Genomic DNA, 18573 nt, shown 5'->3' with positions numbered 1-18573 from the left:
TTCAAGAAGAAACTTTTTTGCATGAAAGAAGAGTTAGGTAGGGACTTTGGTCTAGCCATGAATCTCATTTTCATGAGAGAAACACAAGCAGTGTATACGTTTCAGTTCCAAACTTTATTTAGCAGGTTAATCAACTTTTGGAGAATGAGAATCCATATGGTGGAAAAAGGAAGACTAGCGCTAACTTCAAGTGTAGTTTCCCCAAAAAAACTAAGCACCAAAGAAAGACTCTACATTATTGGCATCACTGAAATTGTGTAGTAGATGTATAATTTTGCAAAATAAACTTATTTTTTCATTTCTTTTTCACTCCATCATCCATTCTTGTGGTGGGCTTTCCAAAAGGCCCATGGACTATATAATGAGTTCAATTTTAACATATATAGTTTTAAATTTAAAAGATGCGTTATTGCTAACTTTATTAAGTTGCTAACTCTCTGCTACTCATCTACGCAATGTATTAAAAATACTAATACGATGATATTAAAATATCAACAAAATTATGTTTTGACATATTAATGTCATCTTGTTGACATTTTTAATACACTGCGTTGATGAGTTAACAACTTAAGAAACTTAGCAATTGATCACGTACCTAAATTTAAAATAGTACTTATAAGTATAAATCAGTTATTTAAGTAAATTGATAACTGATCCGCTATTTATCTAACCAATTTCTTACTATTTGGTTCCGATTATCTATTTATGTTTGAGATTGGTAATAATTTTGGTTTGATTATCTATTTAGGTTGTATTTAACCAACCTCTAATGATACGACACATTTGTGTTCTGCAATAAATTATTTAGACCATCCACTACGTGTTCCATCCCGGAGGGACGGTTCCGCCGCGGGACGCATTGCAGCGTTGCGCTCGTCCCCAGCCCGTCCCGGAGCCCGTCGCTGCGGGACTCGAGACACGACGTCCCGCCACGCGCCCGGGCGACGTGTCGAGCGCCCGACGCACGCGTGACGCCCACTCGCTGGCCCGCGAGTGGGCGTCGTCACTGATGACACAATAATTATTTTATTTTTAAAAAAATTCAAATTTTAATTTTTTTTCAAACGGTAATATTACCGTTTTGTTTTTTATTTTCAATTTTTTTAATTTTTTTTATTTATTTACTCTATAAATAATCTTATCATACTTATTTCACACACAAATACACATTTATTCCTCTCAAATCCACTCTATATCCACTCCAATTTCCATCTTAAATCAACTCAAACAAGAATCAACCCCAACTCCAATAGGATCTAATTGAACACATTTGGGAAAACTTTGGCGGAGAAAATTAAATTATGTCATTTTAATTTTTTTAGGATTTTAATTATGTCTTTTTTCTATTTTTTTTAATTTTAATGTTGTTTTAATTTTAATGAAGTTTGTTTTTTTAATTGAATTTAGAGCATCAAATTATACAAAGTTAAATTATGTCTTTTTTTATTTATTTTGGCACGGATTTAATTATGTATTTTTTTAGGATTTTAAGTTGTAATTTTATTTTATTTAATGAAGTTTGTTTTTTAATTGAATTTGTTGGAAAAAAAAAAACTGAAATTGAATGAATAGTAATTTAAGGGACGGAGCGTTGCAGGTTTCGTCCCTTAGTTAAGGGATGGATGAATAAAGTACACTGGGGCCCTCAAATAGTAGTTTAAGGGACGGTGGGGGGACAGCGTAGTGGATCCCCTTAAGCTTATCGATGTTTGGAAATGTGAAATAGCCATTGTCAATTTTTTTAGTGGACTTGAGTTGGGGCAGTAGTCAGAAAACGAATCATGATAGTATCTGTTAAGGACCTAAATCCCTAACGATCCGATAAAACGGACAATAACGAGATAAAGATAATCCGGCACCCGTGAGGGTCGGCGGAGATAAAGATCTGGGTGGCTGTGCGCAGGTTCCAATCCGTCGGGCAACGGCTACAGATCAGATATACGTTCCGGCTGTGCGCGGAGACCTTCCGTCGGGCAGCAGGTAGCGTAGGGAATTACGGATTCAAAGCATAACTCGGGGCATTTGGCCAAAATAATAATATTCATTGATTCATTGTTGGATGATTAAATATGATAACAAGCTCTCCTATTTATAATAGTAGAATACTACACTAACTTATTGAATAAGAAAACTAAGATATGAAAAAGATATGGCGAATCAAAAGATACTAAATAATTGAGATTTCCTATATGTTAAGGGGATCGTATCAACTCCCCCACGATTGAAATTCACCTTGTCCTTAAGGTGGGAACCACGAACCATTGACGAGAGTTGAAAGCAAAAGCTTTAGCAAGGCGTCTCCTCCTGGATCAAACACGTATCAAACAACGGAATGTCTCCCTTTATATTCTTGCACGGAATGATTGCTTACCAAGCAGATGTCCCACTCGTCCTGTGTATGTCCCTGCAGCAAACACTTGAAATCCCTGTCGACATCTGACAATAATGTAGCAGCAGACAGAGGCGCTGTTGAGAGGATGCTATTCACATCGGAGCTGCACGACCAATATATTTCTTTAGAAGCTGAAACCTGGTAGTCTGCCGGATTTACAGCTCTATCCTCCTCAACTCCATGCCTTTCACCCAGCAAGGCAATAGACAAAATCGATACACCAGTAGTATCCGAATTAGAAGCATCATCGCCACATACATCTTCCACTTCTGTCTCGGATTTAGAGTCCATAAAAAGCATACTGCCCAAGTTTTCACAATGCTCCTCTTTATCTTCTAGCAATGTCTCCTCCTCTTCACCAATCTTCTCATCATATACCCCGACGAGCACTTGTTGCGGCGTATTGTCGGTCTCGACGATCTCTTCTAGGGACTCGTCATTTGGTACAACAAGATTAGCACCCCCATTGTGAGCAATGCTATCGGGAACATCCTCAACTAGATTATCGTCATCAATATTCTCCTCATCCTCATCAGCGTAGCAGAGCAATCTCTGCTTGCACACATGCCCTATAATCCACTTCTCGGGGCAATAGTAACACAAACCCAGACGGCCTCGTTCAGCCTTTTCCGCTTGTGATACCCGAATCACCGCGGGTCGCGGCTGTTCTCCGTTGCGACCCCCTAAACCTGTGGCCTGACCCGAGCCGGTAGCGGCCTGAGGTGGTTCCATCTTAACCCGTTGTTGTCCGTCGAAACCCTGCGTGTTGGCCTGATATAGCTGATGTGGATCCCAACACGGCTTCGTACGATCATAAGACTGATCGACCCCCCCAAACTGCTGGCTTGGGTGGCGGTTACCTTGCGTGGTCCATCCCGGTCCATTACGACCCCCGCTATCGCATCGCGCCCTGTCCTCATGTGGGCCCTCGCGAAAGCCCCAGCTAGGGTTTCTCCCGCACAAACCCTTATCTCCTGATCTCTGCCGACGCACATCCTCATAATCCCAATCATCGCCGTCGTCGAAACCGGAAGGAGGTTCGGTCTCAAGATTCTCGAAGCGGCGATCTGTGTCGTCTCTCCAAGCATCGAATCTGTCCAATCTATCCAAAACGCGATCTAGTTTACTGGAAACGGGTTCATAATCCGAGTATCCTTGTGATGCACGGTGGGGCGGTGGTTCCCAACAAGAAGACTGCCTTGACTGTGGTGGGTCATAAGGTTGGAAACTCGGTAGTGGTCGGGTACCGGGAGGATCCCAACAGGTGGGGCGGCGTGTCTGGATAGACCCCATTTGGTGAGGTTGCGGCGGACCGTAGGGTTCACGCCTGTACTTGGGTGGCGGCTGATCATAGGGCAGAATACCCGGTGGGTCGCGGCGGCCCGGAGGGTCCCAGCAGGTTGCACGTCGTGGTCGGACCGGCTGGTAAGGATGTAACTGCTGCGCGACCTGAGGAGGGTCGTATTGACGACGGTGATAGTCGTATGACATGTTGACGGACTGAGGCGTGACAGCGGTGTAGCTTCGGTTCGAGATGGTGGGAGGGTAAGATCACGATGAAAGCACCAGTTGTTAAGGACCTAAATCCCTAACGATCCGATAAAACGGACAATAACGAGATAAAGATAATCCGGCACCCGTGAGGGTCGGCGGAGATAAAGATCTGGGCGGCTGTGCGCGGGTTCCAACCCGTCGGGCAATGACTACAGATTAGATATACGTTCCGGCTGTGCGCGGAGACCTTCCGTCGGGCAGCAGGTAGCGTAGGGAATTACGGATTCAAAGCATAACTCGGGGCATTTGGCCAAAATAATAATATTCATTGATTCATTGTTGGATGATTAAGTATGATAACAAACTCTCCTATTTATAATAGTAGAATACTACCCTAACTTATTGAATAAGAAAACTAAGATATGGAAAAGATATGGCGAATAAAAAGATAGTACTAAATAATTGAGATTTCCTAGATGTTAAGGGGATCGTATCAATATCATAGTAGTAGTATTTTGTTTTGACTTGGAAGAAACACGAATAGTATTTGTTTTAGGGCAGTGATTTTAGTATATGTTATGGGCTGAGAATTATTTGATTTAACTGAATGAATACGCTGTGAGCCGGTCTTACTCTTATTATTGGCATAAATCAGAATTAAGGAACATAACTTGAGTCTTATTAATTTATGAATCCCTTTTCTTATTTTAAGTACTACAGTATATGATTATTTTATAATTTTAATCTAGGATATTATATTTGTTAATTTCGGATCCTAAATTTACAAATTAGTTTCTTTTATGTTCTAAAAATGTAGGTGACGTTGAAATGATTTTTAAGTGTAATGCGTTTAAATAAATTAAACATAATAAAAAAATATGAATATTTTATGATTTTGATTCAAAATATATATGTGCAGCTTGAGGTTACTCCTATGGATATATTTAGGTGGGGTTCGGTTGCCATGACTAATATCATGAGACTATCCATCTGGTGTGAGATTATTTTAGTTGGAGGGAGAGGCTATGACTAATTATCATGAGACTATCCATCTAGAATTAAGTTGAAGGGTTATGAACCAAACATGATACATATTAATCTTATAAAACAAACATGATACCTATTTAATCATGAGATTTAATCTTGCCAACCCGAACACCTATTCGACAAAAGTATACAACTCCAATTCCCTGAATAGAGATTTTAAAACTACAGAGATAATTGTACTTCCGTTATCCATGTATACAGCTCCAAATCACTCGTTTCGGCTTTCTGCAATTCAAATGGGGATAAAGGTGTGTGTATCGCTTGTTTTCAAGTTTCTTTCAAATGAGCAAACTCAGAACTTACTTCTTCGCGGATATGATAGGGGTTGACGAAGCTGTTGGCGAGCAGAATTTCGAAAGCTACTTTGGCCGGGAAATTGCAATTGATGCTAGCATGAGCATATACCAATTCCTTGTAAGCATGGAGTACTATATTATTACATGTTTAGAGGATAATTTTCGTATCACTTGGTCACAAATTGCTCCATAGTTTTTGGTATTTTGTTGTACTATGTGTTTGTAGAACAATTTAAATTACTAATTAGACGCTTAAAACCAGTAAGAAATGCTGAGCGCGCAGTTATAATAAGTTGGATAGTTGCATTCGATGGATTTGGTGATTTATAGCTGATTTGTATTTGCTGATTGCTGTTGGAAGACGCGGTACTCAAACACTTACCAATGAAGCTGGAGAAGTCACAAGGTATTCCGTATTCCGACTGTAAATCTTTAAAATGAAAATGAATTATTGGAGAATAGCAGCTGCCCTGGTTTATATAAAAACTACCCCCTTTCATGATTCTGAATTTCGAATGCTCAAGGAGGCTAGGTCATTTTTTCTTTTCAATTAGAATGTCAGTCTGAATATCACCATTATTCGAAGTGAATATAGACACTAGTACTGCTGGTAAATCAGTAATTGATGTTTCCTTAGTCATTTACAAGGGATGTTGACAAGGACAATCCGACTTATGGAAGCTGGAATCAAGCCTGTGTATGTTTTCTCACTTTGCTGTACTCCTTTGTTCATCTCACGTTGCAAAAGTTTTTTGAGTTTCTTCATAAAATATTGATCTTCATGATGTTATTAGCTATGTTTTTGATGATACGCCTCCTGATTTGAAGAAAAATGAGCTTGCAAAGAGGTTTTTGGTACCTTTCACAGTTTTAACTTCCATCAACTGTTAGATTACTGCAAATTAAGATGTTAATATTCCAAATACAGAGTATTAAAAAGGGCTGATGCTACCAATGACCTAAATGATGCACTGAAGGTAGTCCTTGATACCTGAAACTTCTTCTTATTCCCCTACTTTATCATTTGTGTCATCTTTGACAACCCCTATCACAGTGTCGCCATTTGCATTTCATAGTTTATAACTGCAGAATACTTTGTGTCATTGCAGGAAGGCAACAAGGAGGATGTCGAAAAATATAGCAAAAGAACAGTAAAAGTGAGTTTATGACAGTACCATTCTCAATGCTGTCTGATGAGATTTCGAATATTTTAATTCTGTCTCCTGCTGTTATAGTTCCTTTGCCTATCATGTTATTTAATTATGAAAAGTTATGAAGCTATTTGAGCTGATTTAGATATTCCATTTTTGGTTAATACTGGCCACTAATCAGCATTATGAGGACTGCAAAAAGCTTCTTCGGCTTATGGGTGTGCCTGTGGTTGAGGTGATCCTAAGAATGATTAAATAACTCTTTATTTTCATAGAGGTCGTAGCTCTACATGAAAAATGCTTCTTATTTCATGTGGAGGACTGCAAAAAGCTTCTTATGCTTATGGGTGTGTCTGTAGTTGAGCTGATCCTAAGAATGATTTCGTAACTCTCATGAAATATGCTTCTTTAGTAATCTTTTCTTCTAGAAGAGAAATTTTCACTTCCATGATAACAGTTTCTTTGATCAATCAGGCTCCTTGTGAAGCAGAAGCACAGTGTGCTGCACTTTGCAAAGAAGGCAAAGTATGTATACTGTTTTTCATGATTGTATTTAACTTCAACTTATAACCCTTAACTCTTTTTTGCACATAAGGTTTATGCTGTTGCCTCTGAGGATATGGATTCCCTGGCTTTTGGGGCTCCCCGATTTCTCCGCCATTTGATGTGTCCTACCTCCAAAAGGATCCCTGTGGTAGAATTTAAAGTGGCAAAGGTACTAATGCTGACCAGTCCTGGTTGTGCCAAAGTTTTGATGTAATTATTCTTTTCCTTCCTCCTTCCAGTTTTTTTTTTCAATTGACAGGTTTTGGAAGAATTGAACCTTACTATGGATCAGTTTATTGATCTTGCATACTCTCTGGTTGTGATTATTGTGAGCGTATTAAAGGTAATGTTGCTTTCCCAGCTGTTTTTCTTGTCGAGGGAGCTGTACATAAAGCAAAAATTTGTAGAGAAGAGTTAGCAATTTCCTTTTTGAGCAATTGATATTTTTTCTAGGTATTTCCAATAAGCTCAGTTATGCTAATATTGAGGATGGAAATCTAGCTCATGTAATAGGTGTTAATTGTGGGTGGGTATTATAGAACAGTTGCTTAGGCATCAATAACAATTGTTTCCTGGGCATAGTACTGCTGCCTGACGTTAATCAAGCTCATGTAATAGAAATTAATCGTGGTTGGGTATCATACAACAATTGCTTAATAGAATGTCTTAGGCATGAAGAACAATTCTCTCTCAGGCATATAGTTCCACAGCCTGACCGGAATGACCTCCTGGTTTTTCTTGCTTTTTTTTTCAGTACTTCGTCAAATAAAACAACACTTCATTTATTTGTACTGTCACTCATCATTTTATCAAAATCTCTGTAAATTGTAGAGGATCTTTCTTGTTCGCTTGACAAATTTGTGTCCCTAGAGTTTGTAGATTTCTATATTTTTGGCCTAGTGGCTAGATTTGGATAGAATATTCACACACATCCTATAATTATGTACTCCCTCCGTCCGCCATTAGGAGCCCCGGTCACTTTTTCTCCACTTTAACTATATATTATCATTTTTATAAAACGAGTGCGCAAAAGTGACCGAGACTCCTAATGGCGGACGGAGGGAGTACTAAAAGTTAGGTTCATTCATTTGTTAAGGGTGTGTGGTGGACGCTTATTTGTGCTTCCGATGAATTTACAGCTACATGTAGTTGTCTGTATGTGTACTCTAGCGTGATGTTTATACTTCCATTCACATCAATACCTAAGCTTCTTTTTTTTCAGGGATTGGAGGGCTGACTGCTTTGAAATTAATCCGCCAGTATGGCTCACTAGAGCACATTCTTGGGAACATAAATAAAGAAAGGTGCTTGTTTTGTCCGTATATGTATCGTGGTTTCTTAATTCCATGAATTCAAGTGAAAAAAAATCATTACTGCTGCTTCTCACCAATCCCACATCTCATTTGTATATGGGAATTAAGTTTGAGATAACCTGTTCTTCTAAGGATGTAGGAACTATTATCATTTTGTGTCGAAGAGATGTATCCTGAGCATATTGTCAAGTTTATTGTGATTATGACGCAATAAGGGCCATATAACTATCTTAGGTTCAGAAGATAAATTGATGGCAAGATATAAAGATTTTATAGCTATAATAGTCATTTATCTGGTTACAACACTTCAATTTTCCCCATCTATCCTCTATAGATTTGAATAAAATTAATTCTTACAGCAATCCATCATATCCTTTTTTTTTGTTTTTCATATAATTATTACAAGTATAGTATCATAAATTTTCTCTTACATTAATTTTTGTATAAATGTTCATTATAGAATATGTTCCAATAGTAATTGTTTTTACTATATTCTTTGACTTTAATAACCTGCAGTTCAATTCCTTTTTTAGATTCATTAACACTTTGAGAGCTCTTTTAGTTATCTTAAGATTATCTATATTATGACTTCAAATTCGGTTTACTAATCAATGGAGGTTACTTTCAGTTTGTTCTCTGTTCTTGTCACATACTCATGGATGCAACTTCTTGAAATTATCAATACCATTTGCCTATGGTTTAAGGAAAGATTTTTTCTTCGTTTGATAATTGTTTGTTTCTTTTTTTATTAGAAAAGGTAAATTGGTGCACTCGATATTATCTAAGAGAAATTATGTGTCATTTGAAAATTGCTGACTATAGAATTATTATTCTAAGGCTATTGAAGTGCATAAAGTGCAGGGAAATCCTTTGCTTTTTTTCTTTAATGTGTTTTGTGATTACAGCTTATTTTGATTTCCTGCTGAAATATTTTGGAATATATTGTACAGATACCAAATACCATTTGATTGGCGATATCAGGATACACGAAAGCTCTTTAGGGAACCTTCAGTTTTGACTGACTATGATAAACTTGAGCTAAAGTGGACAGATCCAGATGAAGAAGTGATTGAATTTTGTAAAATTTTTAGTTTGTCTGGTTGTTTTCGTATGAATATTTGATGGTGAATTGTTTGTATTGTGCCTAGGGTCTGGTCAGATTTTTGGTAAATGAGAATACTTTCAACATAGACAGAATAAGTAAGGTACGTGTTCTTTTATAGCTGTTTTTCCATTTCAATTCTCTACCATCAGCACATATGAACCTTTAAGTAAGTCCGTTTTTTGTTCAGGCAATTAAAAAGACCAGAACTGCCATGCACAAGTTGCCCCAGAACTGGTATTAGTCAGTAGAATAAGAGAACGGTGTTAATTAGTGCATTCAATATATTACCACTTCTGGACTAAATTTCTGTAACAGGTCAGAATCATATTCCAAACCAGTTGGTATCTCTCTACCTGCTAAAGTGGAGGTACGACCTTTTTTCTGTTGCATTGTCAAGATCTTGCTTGCAGGTTGCCAGAATTAAGATGACGTATGATGTCTTGTTACAGTGTCCATATTATGTTTACTTAGTACTAGTATAGGTTGGACTTGCTATTGTATGTTGGCCTGAACTAATTTGGTTTATCACATAGAGATTATCTTGTAGCCTAGCTCTATGACTCAAGCTCTTGTGATTCTTAGTCCTTTGCTGGAAGTTCCAAATATATACTCATATTTCCATTCCACTGTACATTAGTTCACTAGGACATTATTGAAATATGAAAGCCACACACTTCCATAGGGACAGTATCATATAGACAATCTTGCATATCAGAATGTCAACGGTAAAAGCACATAACAAGTCTATATGGTCGTACATCATCTTAACTAGACATCATTTAGTCAATATGCGCTTTTGACAGTAAGCACATATTTTAAGATGCTTAGGATGAGATTGGAAATCACATAGACAATGATCTCACCCTTGTTAAGGACTACAATGGCAATCTCATCCTTGTTAAGGGCTGCAAGTTGGACGGTGTTTATCATTTTGGAGACTTATTATAGACAGTGATTTTCAACCTAAGCATCTTAAAATATCTGCTTAATCATTTTATCATATGCGCTTTTGTGGTTAAGTTAAATACATGAATTGTAGCACCCCGAAAATTTTGCGACTTTTGTTTTTATTAATGTGGATGTTGAATGAGAATTTCTTTTATGAAAATTGATTTTCTATGTGATTGAGTTAATTATGTGGAATTAGTTGTTGTGAGTTATGTGGAATAATACGAATTATGTTCCAATGTGTGAATTAAATTAAATGGGATCATGCATATTTTTCTCTAGCCATTTTATTTGATATTTTTCGGCCCTCCTAATTATTTGAAATAGTATTTTCTTTCTTGGATTTAATTAATTGTTTTGGGATAATTATCCAAATTAAATCCAAACCAAATTATCTCTATGTTATTCTACATAATTTCCGACCCCTTGCCCATTTCTTGGTCTTTCGAAATCTCCTATTAATTAGGAGAATAAATTATTTTGTAGATTTAATTGGTACCTTACTTATTTCCTTCCTTGAATTAAAAATCCAATTAAATCTCTCCATATCCTATTTTAATTAGGATTTGACTCTTTACTTCTTTAAGACCTCATAAATTTTCGCCCCTTATGCCTTTCAATTACCTTGTGGGATTAATTTAATTGTTACCTATTTTATGGGAGCCTTTTCCATAAGAAATTACCAAATTTAAATCCTATTCCTATTTAAGTTGGGGATTTAAATATTTCCTTAGACTACTCCCTATTTTACACGTCCCCCTTTCATACTTGGAGAATTCTTGAATTATTTTGTTACCTTATTTATGGGATGCTCAATATATTTTTACCCATTTTTGTGAGTATATTTCTCTCCAAGTAATACCATAATTTTCAAAAAATTCCCCCCACACTACACGCCTATTTCTTTTAATTGTGAAGTTTATTCATTGGCCTCTATTTTATTCTTTCACAATTTTAATTGTTTAATTAAGTGTGGGAATAATTATTGAAAATAAATTAAGAAAACCCTAACCCTAATCTTCACTCCACACGCCTCCCTCTCTTTCTCTCCTCTCCCACACGTTTTTCTCCTCCCCTCCCCTCTCTCTCAAGTGCTCCAAATCAATCCTTCATTGTTGCTTCGATTTGGAGTTGGAAACTCAAGATCCGTTGAGGAATCACACCAATTGTCTTTTCTACCGATTATTTTCAAGAGAAAGGTATAATTTTTGATCCACCTTTCCCCTTCTTATCATTGAATCTATGATTCTTGAACCTCTCATGCATATAGTGAGTGGAGAATCGTAAATCTAAGAATTTATTGGTTGGGAAGGATGTTTGCACATGAATGGTTGTGTGTGTGTGTGCGTGTATGTACGTGTGTGTGAGTGTGTGGATGAATCGTTGTGAATGTTATGTGCGAATAGGAAAGCATGGTTGTAATCTCGTTTTTGAAGCATGAATATGTATGTGTGAATGTATGATAGACAAACTAGGGTTTGTGAATGTTGAGCATGAAAACTGTTGTGTTCAGACAGTAGGTTCCGACGAGGTTTTGACCAATCAAACGATCTTATTTCGACATGAATTTTTAACTGGATGAAGTTTCAAATGTCTTCTGTGTTGTGTCAAAATTTCAGCTTCAATTGATGACGGACGAATTTATAACGAATTTTTCAATTTAACTGTACAGTCCTGCCAGAAATTGTGTTTCGTCCAGTGAGTTTCGTTTTTGTTTTGACCGATCAAAAGATATGATTTAGGTGTGGATTTTAACTGGACAAACCTTTTTGTGTCTACTGTGTGGTGACCAAATGTCACGACCGCACTTCCTAAGGATAGGAAGCACGGGGAATCGTGACTAGTGGGGGAGTTAAGAAGCGGGGAAGAAGGGGGTAGCGATCAAGGAAATACGACATATCGCTCAAAGATGAAATTTCATTTATTCAAACCAAAGGTTCAATCCCGAAATTACGTAACGAAAATGACAGAGTTCAACAGTTCAAAGAAAATAACAGAAATTCTTAAAACATTGAGTAGCGGAAGCAAATGAGAGTTTAGCTACTACTATGTATGAAGACATAGTAGTAACTGGAACAGTGATTGAATACGTTCTTGGATCATCGCTCAACATCCTCCGCCTCCCGACCTTGCTCAACCTGCACATAGGGAAAACATATGCAGGGGCTGAGTACTTGATGCACCCAGTGAACTCATGCCCGAAATACATTTATCGTTTAAGTTATGTCAAGCCATTATCGAGTGAATCTCGGGTTTTACTTTAAAAAGGCCGAGAAACACTAAAATCATTCCTTAAAATAGTGTCCGCGCGGACAATCGTCATCCTCCATCATATACCATATCTGAACCATCGTGTGAAACGAGAATGTGGCCACAATCTCGATCACTGGACCGGCCGACCTAGGGGACGGCTCACGATCCCCATCAGTGCACTAGCCTAAGTAGGGCTTGGACCCTAGTTAGACCCGAATTCGTTAACCATCAAAGTCTAGTAAGTAGAACATTATTCTAGTAGACAATCAGATAGGCAATTCAAAACAAAATACGGCATGACATACTATTTAAAACCTCCCTTATTTCACCATAAACATATCAATTTCAAATAAAAAGATTTAAGTAATAAAGCCCACCTCAAAAGCTTAGAAATTCCGTAAAAAGTTCTTCGTTCCGACTTTTAGCGTGCGTGCGAACCACCTTTTCGGAAAATACATAACATTCATATCAATTCTCGGTAACAAAGGTATTTAGAATGCATGCACTCCAATTAAAATCTTTTAATTCGGAAACCCGAATTTCGTGCATTTTCGATTATTCGGTGGCCGCCCAAAGCGTCGCGTGCGACGCCGGTCGGCCGCTTACGCTCGTTCTTTCCTCCGTTGGCTCCTCGTAATTTCCATGACATCGAAAATAATTTCTAAAAATTATTTAAGCGCATACTTTAATTATCGCAATTATTTTTCGTCGAAAATATATTATTTCAAGCTTAGGGTAAAATTATTCATTCTTCAAACGTTCCGAAATTTAACTAAATACTTTGCTCAACAATTAAATTATCGGCCCAAGGACTAATTTATTTGATCCTAGTTAATTAGCATCTTAGCCCCCTTATTTCTCCCATTTATTTAACTAGGCCCAAAGGATTAAATTAACACCAAAGCCCAATTTTGACTTTCACATTCCAAAACTCTCGGTCAACATCTCTCTCCCTCTATCTTCTTCTCAGATTTCTCTCTACCCGTCTCTCTCTCTCTCGACAACACGCAGCAGCCGCTCCGCCATGAAGCGTCGACACTGCCGCTGGAGTCGCCCGCCGTCGCCGCTGGAGTCGCCTCCGTTGCAGCCGTCGCTGCTGCCACGGGGAAGGGAGCTACTGTCCGCGCTGGGAGCCGCTGTCCGCACCGGGGAACGTCGAGCGCGGCTGTCCGCCGCTGCCCGTCGCCGGCGGCGGCTTCCCCTTCTCAGAAACCACCCCGAACGACCCCGATTCAACCCGCAACACGCGTTATTATTATAAAGTTAAGTTCTTTCGTAGTGTTGATTACGTACGACGATCTTTGATTTGTTTTACAAGTTGAGTTGGTTACGGAAGAATTATGGAAGAGGATGTGTGAAAAACATATATGCATATCTATTAAAACTCATGCTTGGTAATAGGAAAGGATTATACCTCAAAAAAAATGGTTAAATTTGGTTGTAGGAACACAAAGGATGGTAGCCAAAATTTCTCCTCTTCTTCTCGGCAATTCTCTCTCTCGGCTCCCTCTCACTTTTTCTTTGTTTGAAGTTGAAATGTGTAGAGTTAGGGAAGAGGTAAATTACATAAGTAATGTGTGACTCTTGGGGTGTAGGTATTGATGGGGAAGATAGAAGGTAGAGAGGTGGAAAATTTGGAGGGTCTCCTCCTTGAAGAGAAGGAACCGTCGACTAGGGAGGAGGGAAATGAGAAGAAGAAGAAGGGGGTGGGGGAGGGGTTTGGGCTTGATTTAATTAAATTCCATGCTTGTTGGGCTCAAGAATTAATTAAATTGGTTTTGGGCTTATATTATTGAAAGCCCAAGTTGGTATACTCTTATTATTTGGTGGATTTAACATAATTAGGATCCAAACTATTTTGTAAATAATTGGACTCTAAATTTAATTTGAAAAGCCCACAATAAATTCATACTTTATATTTTCGTATTTTCCTTCGTTAATTAAAATTCACGAGTCTTGATTCAACTTTGTTAACTCGTCCTTCCCAAACAAAAATTAAAGCATGCTTAACGGCACATCTTATATTTGGTGTTGTCTCAAATATAATCCCTTTAACCAATCCTCGATTTACGCACGTCGTTTTCCATAAAATATATTCTTTTCCACGTATTTCATCGTCATTCTTTCAACGAGACCTTCAACAAATCTCCCGAGGTTCATAATTAAATAAGTAAGTACGTTCCTTTTCACCTTAAACACATAAAAACATACTATTTCCCAAATCACATTTATCGAGAAGCATAGTATTTGAAATAATTTTTACTAATCGCTTCGCGATATATATTAGATTCATACTTAAAAGTACGGGTGCTACACCAAATTTTAGCTTCATATGAGATCAGATGGAATTTTAATGATTTTTATAAAAATACTGCGTTGTTCTGCCAGATTCTGGTTTTGTTGAAATAAGCTTTGTTGACAAGCTTTGAATGCATTACATGATACATGTGTGAATAAGGAACGTATCTTATGATGTGGTTATGTGTTGCACGTTGATGTATGCTAGAGTGTTCGTTTCGTTTATGTTGGTGAACGTTTGGGATGGACAATATAAGAAAACGATAAAAGGAACGATAGGGCATGCATGATAAATGTGTTGATGGAAAAACTGATTGTGTTATGGTGTTGACAAGGGTTGTTGTGCGTACGTGGGTATAAAGAGCAAGGGTTGCATTAAAGTTGTGAATTGTGTTGTATAAGCAAGCGAATTGAGCTTTCTTTTACTAAACTCTTTTACGCTTTTAAAAGTATGATACGGTGTTATAAGGGTGGTTTAAAGTGTTATGTCATGCCATGATTGTTTTGATATTGAGATTGTTGCCTGATGCCTAATTCGTTTGAGCTTGCTCCGTTAGGCTATAGGGTTGTGTTAAACGAATTCGGGTCTGAGTAGGGCCGCAAACCCTATCAGACTGTGTACACTGGTGGGATCGTGAGCCGTCCTTGCTAGTCGGCCGGTCTCGTGGGCGAATAGTGTGGCCACACTTTCGTCGCACTCTGGTATGAGGATGTGAATGATTGATTGTTGAGAAAGTGGGGAGATTGTTTTGTCTGGCCAGACTATGAAACTGTTTTTGTGATACTCGATGATATTTCTCTTCTAAATGTAAAACTCGAGTTCACTATGGTATGGATGATATAACTTTTATCAAATGTTTTCGGCATGAGCCCATTGAGTATATTAAGTACTCAGCCTTGCATATGTTTTCCCTATGTGCTGGTTGAGCGATGATGTTGAAGCGTATGTTGAGTCGAGCCTTAAGATTTCCCGGATGCGTCGTGTCTTCATACATGAGCGTCATCCTATGACTCTCTCTAGATACCTGATTTCCGCTGCCTTGTTTGAAATTGCTTTCTTTCTAAAAGTCTTCCGTTTTTTTCCCATACTATGTTATGTCATTAATTACCTTGAGACATTATTCCGCTGCTTAACTATTCGATAGACTAAAATATTTCTTTTGGAAGTTAATTGAATTTTCATATTAAATATTGTCCTTTATTGCTTCCCCCATTTCTTCCCCGCTTCTTAGTTCCTCCCCTAGTCGCGAGTTCCCCGTATTTACTATCCTTAGTCAGGGCGGCCGTGACATGAATCTAATCAGTTAAAAATGATTTATGAATCTAATCAGTTAAAAATGATTTTTGGTACTTGTGGACAGGTTGCTAGATGCATTCTTGCAGTTCCACGACGAGCAATGAAGCCGGTGATGCTCGCGCTTGGAGCATCCCGTGGTTCCAGTCCTAAGGGGGTGTTGTCTGCATGAGCCTCGCACCTGTGGGATATGCATACAAAGCAGTCCACGCAAAAAGTTTAAAAGTTTAGCAGTGCAACTTGGTGATTAACCTTATGTGCTATAACATCATTTTGCTGTGATTGAATTTAATTTAAGAGTACTAGTAGTTGTCAGATTTTTTTACAGGCTGATGGTTGGGCGAATTTTTGATAGTAGTAAATGCAGGTAATGAATATAGATCACGACACAAGGAATTACGTGGTTCGATTTACTGAGGTAAATCTACGTCCACGGGAAGAAAAGAGAGCAGAGTTGTATTGCTTGATCTGTTTTCTACAGCTTACAATACAGACTTGCTATTTGATATTTTATCTCTCGAGAGCCCTCTTCTATCTGATCTAAGTTCTATTTATACATTGAACTAAGATCGTGGCTTGCATCACCACTAACTAAGTAGTGGATGTCGTGGAGGTCATGAGATCCTGCATGGGTCCACTATCTCTTTGTTTGGTCTGCTATCCTGCATGAGTTGACACCACTAAATAGATCGTGTAGTGGAGGTCGTGGAGGTTCTGCATGAGTCCACTATCTCCCAGTTCGGTCGAATACTGAGACCGAACTGCTGAACTATTGCCGAGCAGCTTTTGCCGATCTGAGAGTAGAGCTTGATTGGTCGGCTTTTACCGAGCTGTAGGAAAGGGGGTAAGGGGTCTTCTAGCCGGAAAGAATCCGGGGAGAAGACCGTAGAGTATTTTCACAGCATCTTGAGTAAGGATACTGTGATATCCTTACACGAAAAATATTTTTTTCCTGGGGGGAAGGTTGCGATTCCCGACGACCTTCATATGGCTGACTCGCCGCCGGAGGGTTACGCCACCGTTTATGAAGCCGGCTTGGAATGCGGGCTTCGTTTCCCTCTTCCCCCTGCCTTTGTAGAGTTGCTAGATTTTTTTCAACTCCCTTTAGGTCAGGTGACTCCGAACTCTTGGAGGCACTTATCGGCCTTTGCTGCCGAACTGCGTCGGCTAGATAAGGATCTGTCTCTGAGGGCAATCCTTAATTTCTTCCAGTTTAAGAGAAAAGGATCTTGGTTTTACTTGATCCCTTTACAGCCTTTTAGGGCCTTCTGCAAAACCAAGTGGCCAAAGTGGCAGCATCGCTTCTTTTTTTATAATAGGACAGCGGCTCCGGGCTTTCCTTGGAGAGGGCCGAAGTCCGTGATTCCTCATCCTCGGTTAGAACCGTTGGACGAGCTCGAGGGCGAGCTCAATAAGATTCCTATGATTAGGAAGCAGTACCTGGAGTCTGAGCTCGTCAAGGGCGACTTCGTGTTCGACTCCTCGTCTTCGGATGAAGAGACCGAGGGTGAGGAATTCTTTTTTGTGCCTTACTGCTTTTGTGGCGAAAACTAACTTTGCTTTCTTGCTTTTTGGCAGTGTATATGCTGAATAAGATTAGCCGCAAATCCTCCGAGCTTAAGGAGCCGGAGAAAGAGAAGGCTACCAGCTCGGCGCCTGATGCCGAGAAGAATCCGAAGAGGCAAAAGACCTCTTCGGATCCAAAGAAGCCGGAGTCGACTTCGGCAAGTAGGAAGGGGAAGACCCAGAAGCCCCCGAGAGCGCCAGAGAAAGACGTGGTCTTGGCGCCTCCTTCGGAGCATATCTGTGAGCCATTTTTATGGCCTACGGACTTCGCCGAGGTGAATTGTCTTCTTGATTTTCTGGCCTTGCTTTTTTCCTGTATTTTTTGTGGCCCCTCTGTTGACTTTTTGCTTTTTCCATTTTCAGAGGAACGATATGCTCTCCAAGCTCGTCGCCGTCGAACTCTCCAAAGCGTCCAACGACTATGCTGAGATGCAGAGGAAGTTGGCGGCTGCTTGTCACCGGGCCGAGCAGGCTGAGGCAAACTTTGAGAAAGCCAGAGCTGCTAGGATTTCGGCCCAGGATGAAGCTCAGTTTGCCAAAAACCAGCTCGTCATCCAGCGAGAGCAGACGAAACGGAGGGATGCTGCCGCCGTGGTTGCCCAAGGAGAGGCTCTTCGTGCTTTCGCGGAGAAACTCTTTCTGAGCAACCAATTTTCGGCCTTTGTCGGTGATCTGCTGAAACTGATGACCGATAAAGCCGAGAAGGGTCCCGAAGTCATCCTGCCGCTGTACGGCCGAGAGATAGCAGCTCGGCTTCAGAGTCTGCCGGTGCTTGAGGAGCTTGCTTCGTCCTCGGTCCTGCTTTCTGCAGACCAAGTTCGTAGTTGCCGAGCTGACCGCGATGAGAACATGGAGGCTATTTTTGCCTCC

The 18573-nt window shown here is 39.3% G+C and overlaps 1 pseudogene; it reads left to right on the top strand.

The window, feature by feature from the left end:
• Positions 1-5053: 5053 nt before the first annotated feature.
• On the top strand, positions 5054-16473 carry LOC121745359 (annotated as a pseudogene).
• The last annotated feature ends 2100 nt before the right edge of the window (positions 16474-18573 follow it).

This window comes from Salvia splendens, chromosome 8 (genome assembly GCF_004379255.2).
Source record: "Salvia splendens isolate huo1 chromosome 8, SspV2, whole genome shotgun sequence".
Classification (NCBI taxonomy): Eukaryota; Viridiplantae; Streptophyta; class Magnoliopsida; order Lamiales; family Lamiaceae; genus Salvia; species Salvia splendens.
This window is presented reverse-complemented; position numbering and strand designations above follow the sequence as displayed.